The 12,949-nt window shown below is 36.7% G+C and overlaps 1 pseudogene; it reads left to right on the top strand.

Annotated features, from left to right (window-relative positions):
* Positions 1 to 5,691, top strand: part of LOC131054583 (probable CCR4-associated factor 1 homolog 7) — a 41,219-nt pseudogene extending 35,528 nt beyond the window's left edge.
* Positions 5,692 to 12,949: the final 7,258 nt, after the last annotated feature.

Below are 12,949 nucleotides of genomic sequence, written 5' to 3'. Positions count from 1 at the left end.
ATAACCCATCACACGCTCTCCATCGTTTACCTAGACTTCGCACATTCTCGAGGTAGATAGGATCAATCTTCTTCATGCTAGATCCTCAAGGAAATCCTTCAAGCACACAAGGCTTACGTGGCAACAGGATCTGATCTCCATTTCAATGCTAACCCATCATAGAATGTCATCGATCAAATCACACAGACTTGAAATGCATCAATCAAAAACCCTGAAGCTGAGACTAGCAACCGGTAGTCATACCAAATGAAACCCCGATACAAAACTTTCCATATACCGGTTCACATTCCAACATACGGGTTCACTTTGAACAAACATACCGCTTCACTTTTTCACATAGACTGGTTCACCTCATCATACCGGTTCTCTTGCCAACTTGCTTACTTCAATATATTGGTTCATACTACAACATATTGACATCACTGACAACATACAATATCATCATATCATCAAGCTCTGCACATATGCCAATAGGGACATATTTGAAAAAAAAAAGTATTTGGAGAACTTGGGAATCCATGAAGCCCTAGCTTCTTTGAAATGGTTCTAGATTTCGTAATGGGATTTCTATTAACCAATAGAATAGTTGGTGGTCCCCCATTTTGTAAGGTCATGAACACTTATTAGTGAAGTTTCCTTGATATTTCATAGAAAGTAGCTAGATGAAAGACATTTTCTCTAGAGCTTCCATGTTTCTTCTACAATAGGATGACACTAAAGCCAAGTTTCATATTTCTAATCAAAATTGTGAAACTTTTGATATAGTCATGGGGCAATTTTGGTCATTTTCAACTAATATGACCTTCACCAAATTTGTATCAATTCTTTAAGGTTTTAGTGGAAATATTGGAAGTGTCCAAACATCATGTTCTAGAATTACAAATCATGGCAAGGATATGTTTGGATCTCTCTTCACTTGCCCATGGTTCCCACTTTGAATCAATGATGGTATTTGTAATCACCAACCTCCTTTTGACATCATATATTTCACACCATTTGGATGCTTCTTCTAGAGCCCAAGTTGGCTCACTTTGTTTAGTGTATTATTACTCTTCTAGGGGATTGACCTTGCATCCCTCACAAATTCAACTAGATTTGGAATAATTTCAAGGTGGAGATTCTCTTCACCATATAGAAAGATATAAATTGACATGTCTTTCTCTATATTAAAGGTTTTATTTGTTCAAATGTTTCATATTATAGATTCAAATACCAGCTAACAAAGATGTACTTGAGGTTACACATTTACAAGTACTCCTCAACCACTAGGGCAATACTCCTTGTGCAATTGTTAGATTTCCTTTATCTTTCTCCTCCTTTAGGTACCGATCACATTCTAATGGGCACCATTGTGGATGGAGTCTTTCTAATTGAGGTACCTAGCAGACATTCTTCCAAACTTTTCCCTAGGTAGCAAGAAGGAATTATGGATAGTGGGGCTAGTTGTATCCTTCTCTTCAACACTCTGCCTCCCTCACCATCCAGGGAAAGAAATTTTGGGTGGTCTATTGGTGATTGTTCCCAACTAGTTTGATTTTGGCAAGTTCCCTTGATTGGATCTTTCTATTTCATTTTATCATGCTACAAAAGAAGAATTAAAAGACAAAGACAAAGATGCTTATGAGTGAGACCCTCACATAGACACCCTAAACTCCATTGATGTAAGAGGCAAATCAAGTGTTGTCCAACCTCCTCCTCCTTGTTTTTCTATTTATTTAAAGCTACTTAGCAACTTTATATTTACTTTAATGCTTTTATGCTCCAATATTTTGCCCCATGTTGACTCTAAGGATATGACTTTTGACTCATGTTTTTTACCATATTTCCCAGTTTACTGTTACTGCTTCAAAAAATGGAACATAGATTGCTTCTACCCCTCTCTCCCCTTGACTGGTGTATCAATTATCTATCTCCTTGGATTTTAGTGTTGACTAATTGAAATTAAAATTGGTTTCAATTGCTTAATGAGCTTTTTCCATAAGGAGTCAATGCTCAATTGTGTATGATCTCAAGGTGGACTATAACAAGTTTTAAAATCACTAGGGGTGGAGATTTCTCATCCCTGTAAACACTAAAGATTTGGAAACAATTATACATGAAATGATAGTAGTGGAAAATTGAATAAAAAAGAAATGTGGGTAGTTACAAATGCATGGTAGTGGAAATGGATATGAGGTAGTTACAAATGCATGACAATGAAAATGGATAAGAAGTGATTTCTCTAAGTTGTCTTTGTGAAGCGTTGTTCTTGAACTATCCATGAGGAGTTTCTTCAATGCAATATATTTTCTCCAAAGAAATATATATTTGTATTGTCATAAAATTGGGACCCTAGCAATTTTCGATTGCATTAGGGTCCTCACGCACGCAAACTCGAATGCTCTAGCCTGATCGGAGACCGAAGACTACTCGGCTTGCGAAAACAACTTATCTCTTAGCCTCAACATAAATATGTCCGCACTCTATCCTGGAGAAAGCGGTAGGTCAGGGGCATGGCGCCCCTATCCCCCGTATTACAATGGCGTAGTGCCCTTTTCCTCCCAAGATAGGGGTGTGGTGCCTTGTCCCTACCCTATTTTGGAGTAGGACCTTCCTAAAGCATGCGTTGTGGATTGTGCAATGAAAGGGAAAACTCTCCCGATGTCTGCCTGTGACAAAAATCAAATCCAATCACATGTATTTAAGGGGAATTTGTCCTCTCATTTGCATAAGTTGAAGTTAGATAAGATTGGAGTATGCACAAGCGATCAAGCATTCCAGTATTTTTTTCCATCATTGAACATTCTCAAGTCTCCCTTCAAGGCTAGGTGTTGCATTCGAGTTAAGGATTCAACCATTGAAGAGGAAATTGATTTCAACATTCAATTCCACACAAGAATTTTTATCAACAATGCTACCATAATAATCATTGTTGCAAGGAGATACGCTCATGTCAGAGACAACAACATATCACTATGAGTGATATAAACATACACCTTTGTAGATAAATAGACAGAGCTTTACATCAAGTGAATTCAGATAGACAATAAAGATCTCCTATGCATATTCATCAATTTTCCATATTTGAGATAGCGAGATAAGTCTTATCTCTCAAACTAATTCTTAGAAATTTAAATCAAATATTATAATGAAATATACTCATAATTGATAAACTTATATTCATAAATGTATTTCAACTCTCACATTAGATTTAAATTGTTGTCTCAAGACTAAAGAAAGGCAAATTCCAAACAGAGACATTACACCTTCACAAGGTATTTGGTGTTGCTAGGCGATTGACCTAGTCTCATGCTTGATTTTTGTTATATTTAGCAAGCTCTTAGTGTGGAAATTATCTATAATGCTTAGAAAGATAAAAAAAAATTAGCTCTCTTCTCTATTTGTTTGGTTAATGTTCATTTTTCTTTATATGCTAAAGCTATGATTTTTTCTAATGTACTTATGTAGATCTATGTACAAGCTTGCCAAGTTCCATTAGATGTTGCACATCTATAGAAGTATTTCAGCCATTGGAGTAATTTTCCAGATGCGTGGCTACTAGAGTCCTAGCTCGTACTTCCTCCCACCTTTAGGGAGTATGCATAGTTATGGTCTGTTTGTCAAATAAGATTTTGAATTCCAATCTTAAGGCTTTGATTACAAAGTTCTATAGATTGTACTTCCTATGGATTGTCTCAACCCTCTCAGTTGCTCTTCACCTTTCCTCATTAGCATGGTGCTCTTGGAGGGAAAAACTCTCACAAGTCTCCTTGCTTGGAGCTAGCAATTTCCCATGTTCATGCTCAACAGTCTAGAAAATATCAAGAGGAGGATGGTGCTTTTATTATTTGGGAGCTATTAATGATAGTTTGTCCCATCTAAAGTATAGGATCTTCTCGATGACCATTCACCTATTTCTAAAATAGTATATTATCTTCTTTATCAATAAAAAGTAATATACACTTTATTCATAAAAAAATAAAGAAAAACAACAAAGCAATTAAAATCATATAAGTACTAACACTATACTAGATTTATCATATCTCCATAGTTCATGTTATTGATTGTAGTTGATTTCTAGCTTTAACTATATAAGAAATCAACCACAATCAACTAACACTATAATGAATATCGTGTTCCAATAACCAATCACTCCTTGTGCACCCAATCCCCAATTATTAATTTTAAAGGAGCCGAAAAATTGATGATAAAAAGTTCACTAATAAGTTTCACATGTACGAATAGCCGATCATTATTTAGCTTTTCTGATCCATAATTGGCCCATTTGTCCACCATTACTAGGACATTTATGCACAACTACTGGGACATTTGTCCTCCAATATTGGCAATTTTGAGCGGCAGCTTTTGGAACATCTTTAAGTAGATATCAGCAACACTTCAAAATATATACTTTTTGAACCTTATGCCCATAATTGATCCCATAGGGTGTCTCCTTACTACTCAAAAACCAGAACCTTAGTTATAAGTAATTAAGTGACATACAAAGACAACAACAACAACAAAAAAAAAAAAAATCAATATTTCATTGGGTGAATTTTCGCGATTGAAAATTGGTGCGGGCGGGCCAATTTAACCAAAACCCACTTGATTCTGAGTAATTTCGAGGTTCTGAGGTTTTCTTCGGTTTTGCAGTAATTGGGTTTTCCTGGGTTCTGCTGAGGATTTCTTTTACGATTGCTGACCAGCATTGCCTTACGTTCAGGCATCACTAATGGCAAGTGCAGGGACAAGCACCGGTACAACGACCAGCACGGATGATGGTCTTTGAATTCGTAAGGTATGGGCAGCTAATCTGGTAGAAGAATTCAGGTTAATTAGTGAAATCGTAGATGATTATCTATACTAGCCATGGGCAGCTTCCAGAATCCAGAGTGATGCAGAATACAAGGACGCCGAGCTCAGAGACAATGTGAATCTATTGAAATTAATTCAATTGGGTTTCACATTTTCCGATAAGAATGGCAACTTGGCCAAATGTGGAACTAATCAGGAATGCGTCTGGCAGTTCAATTTCAGGGAGTTCAATAGCCATATTGATAAGCATAATAGTTTTTCGATCGAGATGCTTAAGAAGTGTGGTATTGATTTTCTCTGAGCTAGGGTGGTCCTAAATGAGCAATTTGGTATTGATTCCAAAGTTTTTAGGGATCTTTTCATGTCTTCTCGGGTGGTGCTAAATGAGAATGTCCTGTGGATTAGCTTTCAAGGGAGATATGATTTTGGGTACGTGATAAAATTGCTCACGAACCAAGATCTGCCGAAAGATCAAGCTGAATTTTTCAAGCTATTTAGGACCTATTTCCCTAAATCGTATGATATCAAGAATTTGTTAAAACTTTGTAGTAAAGACCTCCATGGTGGATTGGGCAATCTTGCAAACAAACTGAAGGTGGAAAGGGTTGGACCTAAGCATCAAGCTGACTCTGATAGCTTGCTTACTTCGCGTGTCTTTTGGAAGCTGCAACAGGGTTTTATTAATGGATCTATTGAGCCTCTTTCTGGTCTTTTATACGATTTGGGTATTGAGCAATGAGAATGGGACCCGTAGTACATGATTGCCCCTCTTTGTGTACTACAATGTCTGTTGTATAGTGTCTTCTTTCATGCCATCTACTTTTTCTCATAATATCAAAATACTTCAATTCTTTAAATTGTTTTTCCACCGAAACAGAGTGGGCTATTTTCTTGCCATTTACAATGCATTGTCTATTCCTCCATTTTCTCTCTGTTAAGAGGTGGGCTACTCTGGTGGAACAAATATAACTCTTAAAAAGAAAAAGATGAGAAAATTTCTGCATATATACAAAGGTTAATTTTAAATATTTTGCTGCAGAAGAACATGCATGGATTTCTTTCAGAGATTTAAGGCATGTACAGTCTTTAGTTATTGAGGAAACTAATTGTAGTTAAAAATAATTGGATCTTTAGTTTCTCCGTGGTAGTTGTTTATTTTCAGTATAAGTTGAATTTCTTGGATATGAATGGAGTATGTATGTATAATGGAGGAAAAGATCAATTAAAAGATATCATTATGGAAATTGTACAATACTTTGGTGATGAGGAATAGTTTGTATCATTAAATGTTTAGAAATTGCATACACATGGCTGCTTCTTTTATGCAAGGAGAAAGGATAGAGTTTATTGGTAAGTTTTACTTTTTGATCAAGACGTGGTAGGTTATTACAGCAATATTGTTCCAGTCCATCAGGTCATTTTCTAGTAGCTTGCTTAATTCATCTAATCCTTGCACATTGCTGCAGAGCTTTAAATTGGAATTATATAGCATCACATGGTTTTTAGTCTGCTGATAAAGTGATCAGCAGGTCTTGATTGGCCCTTCTGTGTACCCATGCCTTTGGTAAAGGATCTGATGTTAAGTGTGTTTTTTTCTGAGATCAATTTTGGTCTTATTAGTGAAATACCTCAATTCTTTTCTTCCAATTTATATGGAAACGAACTAGTTTTCTGTGGAACTAAGTGGGTTATTTTCTTTTCTTCTGGAATGCACTGTTGGGTGAGTGTCTGTTGTAGTATTGTGTGGTACCATATTTCCCTGTTTTCTTTTGTACTTTTTTTATAAATTTAATTTATGTGGGTTACTAGAGAAAATGTTCATGTATCTATTATAATCTTTCTTGATCTTTGTGCTGCTGAAAAGAATATTTGCTTCCCCATTGACTGTTAATTGTCAAGACTCAATATAAAAGTTCTGAAAATGCTTGTAGTGTGAATACTGTGGGTTGTGTTGAGATACATGTGTCTCAACCATGCAATTTTCAGTAAATAGTTCCAAATATAGTTGGGAGGTTTCCCATGTGTTGGTGCTTTGGAAAAAGGTATATGAGTCGTCAAAAGATGCCTTGCCCATAGTATAATATAGGAGGGTGATTTTTAGAGATTATATGGCACATTTCATGTTAGTTATGAGGGTAAAAAATAGGGGATAAGAGTTTGGACGTGAGTAACTACTTTTAACTTGGTTTTCTTATCTTGGAAAAACAAATGTCAAGGGTGGGCAACACGTGTCATGGAGGTTTTGCCATGGTATTGTAAAACCACAAATGGTTTCCAGGTTGTAAAATTCCTATATAATGAGGGCTTGGGGAGGAATTTGTATTATGGAGTTTGGTTTGCAAGGCTAGGTGCTAGAAGGATGCTAGTGAAGTCTCTTCAAGCTTGAGTTGAGGTGATGCTCTTGTAAGAACTTGTGTTGCAAGTGTATTGTAATCTCTTGTTGATTTGTTAATACATTATGCAGGTTTTAGAGTGTGGGGTTTTCCCCACAATAATCACTATGTTATGTGTTTATTGTTTTATTTCTACTCTATGTGCTTCTTGTAATCTTCTAATAGTTAAGTTGAAATTTGCATAATCATCCTCTCAAGATTAGCATAGGAAGCATTTCCGCACACCTTTGCTTCCTTACAAGTGGTATCAGAGTCTGGCCAGTTTTGGTTCTATTTGTTGGGTACAGGGTTTTTTGAGCTAATCAAGGTTTGAGTGGGAGCTTGTGTAGAGTATTTCATTTTTGTATTGCAGGATTGTAAAGATGGCAAGCATATCAGGGAGGATTGATGTGGAGAAGTTTTCTAGCACAAACTTTGAAATGTGGAAGCTGAAGATGGAAGATCTGTTGATTGATCAAGATCTATGGGATGCGGTTGATGAGAATAAGTCAAGGCCCATAGATCCGACTTTAGCTACACAATATGATGTAATGGATAGAAAAGCTAAAGGTCTCATAAGATTGTGCCTTCCAGACTCAATTCTGATTAATGTCCATGAAGAATCTACTGTGAAGAAGCTTTGGAAGAAGCTAAGTGAGATCTACCGAGCAAAATCACTTGTGAATAAAATTTTCTTGAGGAAGAAGTTGCATTCCTTGAGAATGGAAGAAGGTGGACGAATCTCTGAGTATCTGGAAAGTTTTAATATGTTGGTGATTCAGTTGACCTTGGTTGGGGTACCAATGGATGAAGAAGAAAGGTGCCAAATCTTGCTATGTTCGTTGCCAGACTCATGGGACAGCCTTGTGATGGCCATAGGGAGCACTGCAGTTGTCTTGAAGATGGAGGATGTTGTTGGTTCTCTACTTTCTGAGGAGATGAGAAGGAAGGCTTCTCTAAATGCCAAAGAGGCTTTGAGTGTTTGAGGAAGACCAAAAGAAAGAGGCAAGAATGAAAAGCAGAATGGTCGTTCTAAGTCCAAGAATAAGGGAGATCAAAATCTCCTAGTAAGTCCAAGGCAATTTGCTGGAATTGTGGAAAGCCCGGACATTTTCGAAAGGACTGTAAAGAAGATAAGAAGAAAAAGAAGAAGAAGCAAGATTTTGATTCCGAGTCTGAGAAGGAAGATGGAGATGCTTTTATTGCAGCCTTGGCCCACTCGTGCAGGTGACAATGCATGGTTGATAGACTCAGGTGCATATTTCCACATGACTCCTATTAGAAACTGGTTTATTAAGTATGAAAAGTTTGATGGTGGTAAGGTGTATTTGGGTGATAACTCCTTTCTTGATATTGTTGGTCCTGGAAGTGTTCATGTTAAATTTTTTGATGGTAGAACTAGAAGATTTGATGGTGTCTTGCATATCTCGAGATTAGCAAGAAATTTGTTATCTATTAGCAAACTAATAGATGCGGTGTGCATGTACAGTTTTTTGAAGTAGGTGTGAAAATGGTGAGAGGTGCTATGGTAATAGCAAGAGGAAGAAGAATGGGTACATTGTACTAGCTTGATGCATGCACAATTGAGTGCAATAGTACTTTTGATAAGACTATGATAAAGACTATGTTGGAAAAGGAGAGGGTGTCTCTTTCAACAGATGGTCATGGTTTTTGGGTACCCAAGGGTGCTCTGTCTACCGAATCAAAGTTGCCTGTAGAGAAGACAACGTTGTGGCACTAGAGACTTGGCCACATAGGTGAGAAGGGTCTATGAACTTTGAAAAATAAGAACCTTGTTAATGGGTTGAATGATTGCAATCTTGAATTTGATTTTTGTGAGCATTGTATTTATGGAAAATAAAACCGCATTCAGTTTTACTCCAGTTCTTATAAGTTTTCAAGTGTTTTGGATCTAATCCATTCAAATCTATTTGCTCCAGTTGATGTTTCTTCTATTGGTGAATCAGTTTATTATGTTTCTTTCATTGATGATTTCAGTAGAAGAACGTTGGTTTATTTTCTTAAGAGTAAAGCTGAAGTTTTCAATCGTTTCAAAGAATTTAAAGCAATGGTTGAGTTGCAGACTGGAAAGAAGATAAAATGTTTAAGGACAAATAATGGCAGTGAATATTGCTCCAATGATTTTGACACATTTTGTAAAGATTGTGGTATTAAGAGACAAAAGACAGCTCCGTATTCTCCACAACAGAATGGAGCTACAAAAAGAATGAACATGACCATGATGGAAAAGGCTAGGAGTATGCTAATTGGTTCTGGTCTAGAACAAAATTTCTGAGCTGAAGTTGTAGCCATTGCCTGCTACCTGTTAAATAGGTCTCCTACATCAACTCTTGTTGATAAAATGCCACTGGAAGCATGGTCGGGCCACAAGCCTTCACTTAGTCATCTGAAAGTTTTTGGTTGTGAGGCATATGCCTATGTGCCAAAGGAGAAGTGGACAAAATTGGATAACAAAGTTGTTAAATGTATATTCATTGGATACAGTTATAGTATGAAAGGATACAAGCTTTGGGATCCTGTTGCACAGAAGGTATTTTATTCTAGAAGTGTTATTTTTAGAGAAATTGTCTTCTTTTGTTACAGTGTAGCCAGAACAAAAGGAAGAAAAGAAAGATGTGATTCAACTGCCTGCTACACCTGAAAAAGTTGAATCAAGGCCCTTAGAAAGATAGGAAGTTGATGAGAGCTCTACGAGTTTTGAATCATCAGAGGAAGAAGAAGAGCCTAAACCTGAACTTGTTCGAAGGTCTACTAGACAAAGTAAACCACCTAAAAGGTATGGATATTCTCCTGATGATTGGAGATGCATATTTTCTTTGAATGATAATATTGATGAACCAAAATCTTTAGAAGAGGCTCTTGGTATGAATGATTTAGAGTCCTGGAAAATTTCCATCAATGAAGAGATGGCAGCTCTTAAGAAAAATGACACATAGGACCTTGTACCATTGCCTGAAGGACAAAAGCCTATTGGTTGCAAATGGGTGTTCAAAAGGAAGATAGGTTCAGATGGAAGAATTGAGAAGTACAAAGAACATTTGGTTGCAAAAGGTTACTCATAGGTCGAGGGAGTAGATTATGGTGAGATTTTTTCTCATATGGCCAATATGACATCCATTCATTTCTTTCTTTCTATTGCAGTGGCTTATGATCTAGAGGTCAAACAAATGGATGTAAAAACTGCTTTCCTTCATGGAGATTTGGAGGAAGAAATTTATATGACACAGCTAGACCACTATGTGGTAAAAGGTAAAAGTAATTTGGTTTGTATGTTGAAGAAATCCTTGTATGGTAAAAAATAGTGTCCTAGGATGTGGTACCAGAAGTTTGATACATATGCATTGAGTTTGGGGTTTGTGCGGTCTAAATCTGATCACTGCATATATTTCAAATCTGATGGTAATCGTTTCCTAGTTTTTGCCTTGTATGTTGATGACATATTGTTTATTGGGAAAGGAAAAGGTTTGATTGTAGAATTAAAATCTCAACTCTCGGCAAAATTTGATATGAAAGATCTTGGTGCAGCAAGACACATTCTGGGAATGGAGATTGTAAGAGATAGACAAAACAAAAATCTTTGGCTAGGCCAGAGTAAGTATGTTAGTACTATTCTGAGAAGATTTAATACGCAAGATTCTAGACCATTGAGTGTTCTTGTTACAATGGGAACAAAGCTTTCTAGTTCACAGTATCCTACATCCCCATTGGAGATGGAAGAGATGAGTTGAGTAGCATACCAAAGTGTTGTTGGAAGTTTGATGTATGCTATGGTTTGTACAAGACTAGATATTGCCCAAGCAGTGAGAGTACTTTCCCATTACATGTCTAATCCAGGAAGAGCACATTGGGATGGAGTAAAAAGAGTTTTTAGATACTTGCGAGGTACCTCAGAGTACTCTATATGTTTTCATGGAATAGGAAATGAACATTCCTTGGATATTAGAGGCTTTGTGGATTTAGACTGGGCTTGTGATGTTGATAGAAGAAGATCCACCAGTGCATATGTGTTTACATTATTTGGTGGTGCAATCAGTTGGTTAAAAAAGTGACAGGTTGTGGTAGCTTTGTCCTCTACAGAGGCAAAGTATATGGCAGCTACTCATGCCTGCAAGGAAGCCATTTGGCTCAAGAGATTGTGTTCAGATATAGAGTTTAAATAGGGTGCACTGATAATTTATAGTGACAATCAGAGTGCAATTTTCCTAGAGAAGAACCCAACTTTTCATGCCAGGACCAAACACATTGATGTACAATATCTTTTTGTGAGAGATATGGTTGAGGATGGCAAGGTGAAGCTGGAGAAGGTAGAAACTCTGGTGAATTTTGTTGATTCATTAACTAAGCTCGTGAGCACAGAGAAGTTCAGATGGTGTTAGGAGTCTATGGGCCTCTTGGCCCCTAACCATTGAGTCCATGGTAATATGGATCTCCTGACTCTTGTAAGGTATTCGACAAGTGGGAGAATGTTGAGATACATGTGTCTCAACCATGCAATTTTCAGTAAATAGTTCCAAATATAGCTGGGCGGTTTCCCATCTATCGGTGCCTTGGAAAAAGGTATATGAGTTTTCAAAAGATGCCTTGTCCATAGTATAATATAGGAGGGACATTTTTAGAGATTATATGACACATTTCATGTTAGTTATGAGGGTTAAAAATAGGGGATAAGAGTTTGGACGTTAGTAACTACTTTTAACCTGGTTTTCTTATCTTGGAAAAACAAATGTCAAGCATGGGCAACATGTGTCATGGAAGTTTTGCCCATGGTATTGTAAAACCACAAATGGTTTCCAGGTTGTAAAATTCCTATATAATGAGGGCTTGGGGAGGAATTTGTATTATGGAGTTTGGTTTGCAAGGCTGGGTGCTAGAAGGATGCTAGTGAAGTCTCTCTGAGCTTGAGTTGAGGTGATGCTCTTTTAAGAACTTGCATTGCAAGTGTATTGTAATCTCTTGTTGATTTGTTAATACATTATGTAGATTTTAGAGTGTGGGGTTTTTCCACCCGTATGGGTTTTCCCCACAATAATCACTGTGTTATGTGTTTATTGTTTTATTTCTACTCGATGTGCTTCTTGTAATCTTTATAATAGTTAAGTTGAAATTTGTATAATCGTCCTCTCAGGATTAGTGTAGGAAACATTTCCGCACACGATAATCACATAATAATGGTTAAAAATCTAGTGTCTTTGGAATTTCCAATTCCATAAGTTGCCAAAGTTGTTCCTTGGCTCCAACTCTCTATGTGTTTCTTACTAAATGATTTGGTTACCTTATAACTCACTTTGTGTCTAAAGGATTAGTTAGATGTATTAAACCTAATTTCTCAACTCATTTTTATAATGGCTACCTTGTGAATGTTTCTTGCAAGGCTTCTAGGATTTCTATTCATTAGCATAAGAAATAGTATTACAACAATCCTTACTACTCACAGCTTCCTATCTCAACTCTTGATATTTAAAATGGATTGGCCATGGAGAATTTTTTAATTATCTGGGCATCCCCTTCACCTTGTAGGCTTCCCAAGAATCCTTATGGAAAAAATATTGAGTTGGGCTACTAAGTCACCAAACCCCTTTCCCAAGCTAAAAATTTCAAGTTAGTTCCAAGATTGTTATGGCCACTTATGTTTATTATTCTTCATGATAGGCTCCTTCTAAAACCTCTTATATAAAGTTGGATAGGCTTCTTTGTGATTTTTTTTGTGATTCTTTAAATACTTAGAAGAAATTTCATATGGTTGCCTTTAAATTTTGTTGGCT

The sequence above is a fragment of the Cryptomeria japonica genome, chromosome 3, assembly GCF_030272615.1.
Source record: "Cryptomeria japonica chromosome 3, Sugi_1.0, whole genome shotgun sequence".
Taxonomy (NCBI): Eukaryota; Viridiplantae; Streptophyta; class Pinopsida; order Cupressales; family Cupressaceae; genus Cryptomeria; species Cryptomeria japonica.
The sequence above is the reverse complement of the archived record's forward strand: the minus strand, read 5'-3'. Positions and strand labels throughout refer to the sequence as shown.